Consider the following 3065-nt stretch of genomic DNA (forward strand, 5'->3'; position numbering starts at 1 on the left):
ATCCGAAACAGTCACTTGGAAGTGTTGACCAATCAAGAGAGGGTAGGAGTAGTTTGTATTCGTGTTCTAGAAGGTGCCAGAATATGGAACTTGCTTGTAATTGGTCCGTCATTTTAATGCTTGAAATTGATGATATCAACGTGATAAGAGAAAAAGATTAATTAGTCTGAGAAGCTTTATTCAGTCGATCTTACAATAATTCTCACAATAAGTACATGATTTAAATTAAAATCAATGCCTACCAAAAATGCCTACCTTGACTGTGGTGGGTGAAAAGAGATATCGTTAGTATCCAGCCGAAATAGCTCAGTTGGGAGAGCGTTAGACTGAAGATCTAAAGGTCCCTGGTTCGATCCCGGGTTTCGGCAATATTTTTTTGAGACTTATTCGACAATTTCACACAATGTCATTAAATTTGGGGGGGGGCATCATGTTGTATTTTAAATCACATTCATCCTTGTTTCTAAACTTGTTTCAAAATCTGATAATATTTTAGCTCAATTTTCATCTCATCATATAATAATATTTCAAGGTATCACTCCCTCATTTTGGTAGAGAGTTAGTGGGAAGGATACTTCGAATATTCTTTCCAAAGAATGGACATTGATATGTCCAAAGCTTCGCCAATTTATGTAGATGCACAACAATATTATCTGTTCTATCTATAGCTATCACAAATCGCTTTTTTTCATATCATATACAGCTCAATAATTATTTTCTTAATTTATGTTTTGTAAATTCATCGATAAATTTTGCTGTATTGTAAGCTATTATATATAAGTGTATAAGCCAGTATATATTGTAATCTACATAAATAAAGTACTCAATCAATCAATCAATTGTAATCGTTTCTAGTCTTTTTAGTCAGTACTTTTACTATCTCCTCAATATATTCCTATATTCTTAGTTAGGATATTAAAATTATCTATTATTTTCTGTGATATACTTCCAAAAATGGTCAATATGTAATTCGAATGTAAATTCAAACTACATAGTTCCATGTAGAAACATTATTGTTATAGAGAGGTCCACATTATAATGGCAATGTTCGATAAGCAATGGTACTGCTATCCTTGTCTATAATTTAACAATGCTGATAGCGCTTTCTCTTTCTCGCTTTGCCATGTTGCTAGATCATCTTTCAACAATTGTGATGAATTTTTCAAATAGATCTCATGAAAAGAGAGAAAAATTGTGATTACCTTTTAAAATGAAAGAATTTGCTAAAGGAATAGTTAGCGACCGAGCGATAAAGCTTACTTATCAATAACTGTATATTTGATAAGAGTACCGTTCTGTACTGAATGTTTTTCTAGGAAAATTATTCAATAAAATTATAATTATTTTGCAAATAAAGCACAAATTATTTATGAATCGCTCACTGATTTTGAGGTTACACTTGTTTACTATCGATCAGATGTTTTTAAAAACAGTTCGAACGCAGCTGACTGATTCAAAGCATTGTCAAATATCATACCGGTTCTCATGCAAGGTAAAATATCATTCCTAAAAATTATAAAACTATCAATAAAGGATCAAGAATTTCAAAATAAAAAATAAAATGTATGTATTATTGTTGAAATTATTTATTATTTAAGAAATTGTATTATGCGTCAGGTCTTATTGTAACTAAATAGGTCATAGCATGAAATTCTATTATTGATAAAATGGCAGAAATTAATTATAATAATCTCAAACCTAATAAAAATTGTACAAGAATATTAATTTATTAATAATTAATTCAACTGAACCACATGGTAATTAAATCTCTATGGCAGGTCTAAGCCAATCACAGTGCATAGAAATAGCACCAAGACGGTGATCGTTTGAAAGCAACACATGTTAATCTATTATCAGACACCAACCCTGCCTTATCAGTTACACTAGCACATGTACATTGTATGAGAGGAACTATGTCTAGAAGATTAAGCAGTTTTAAGAATTACATAAATTAAATTATTATTGTAATTAAAGGAATTGTATTCTACTACTTGCCACTGACGTCATGTTTACGTCACAAGCGTTCTACCAATGGCAAATTTTTATGCAAATTATTACATTGAGATTCCGAGAAGCAAGGTCTAGCCTAAAAGCTTAGAGAAAAGAGCAGCACTTCCCTTTTGAAATCCTTACCGTGTAGATCTCTTTTATAGTTACCAAAGACCTATTTGTAAAATTTCTTGTTCGATTTTTAAATGTTCTATTTGTGAGCCGATATTTTAGGCCAATCTATTTGTTATTTATAAATTTCTGTTTTCATCAATCGATAAATTTAAAAGCTTAAAGTAATTATCCCTTAATTAATTCGGTGAAGGAGATATTTAAATAAAATTCCCCACGTGCTGAAACCAAAGCCTGGATTGCCGCCGATCAAACGATTTTTGATCTAAAGAAGAAAACCACGACTACCAAGGAATTTCACGTGAGTTATAAGTCATAAGGGGCCCCAATCTACGCTTCGAAAATATTTCAGTGCAGAAAAACATAAATTTTTCTTCGTTAAATTATTGGCCACGCCGACAAGCGCTTTAGCATTTAAGAGCCTAGATTTATTCATATTAATTTATAAGAATTTGTAGTTGATTAACTATCCTCCGCTGCCTGAACCACGACCCCGACATTTTAAAAAATATTTCTATAATTCATTTTTTCACTATTTTTTCAAACTGTTAAATTTTATCAATTGTAAAATTCTGTTGAATCACGCATGGTATCATGCAAGCACAAGAAAATTTTTAACTATTCTATTAATGCTAAATTATTATCAACCTGTGAATCAAATTCTGAATCTGCACTGTATGATTACATATTTTATTATAATATATTTCAGTTTTGTTAATTCGCTTTCTGAGTTCGATTATTTCTTAAGCCTGTCAATTATTGTGTCTGATACGTTCTATATCATCAAGAACCGATCGAATACGATCATTGGAATAATTGAATCAAGCTGGATATTGGAACAGGTCTAAGTGGATGTAGCGAGTGGGGTCAGATCGAGATATTTATTCTTTGTCCTTACCTGCTCATATATCAGCTTTTATCTGTTACCTACCTCGACTTAGGAG

General features: G+C 31.3%; 1 non-coding gene across 1 annotated transcript; it reads left to right on the top strand.

Annotated features, from left to right (window-relative positions):
- The first annotated feature begins 295 nt into the window (after positions 1 to 295).
- Positions 296 to 368, top strand: Trnaf-gaa. The gene has a single exon. It is a non-coding gene; the product is annotated as a tRNA-Phe (tRNA).
- The last annotated feature ends 2697 nt before the right edge of the window (positions 369 to 3065 follow it).

Source organism: Nilaparvata lugens, chromosome 11, assembly GCF_014356525.2.
Source record: "Nilaparvata lugens isolate BPH chromosome 11, ASM1435652v1, whole genome shotgun sequence".
Taxonomy (NCBI): Eukaryota; Metazoa; Arthropoda; class Insecta; order Hemiptera; family Delphacidae; genus Nilaparvata; species Nilaparvata lugens.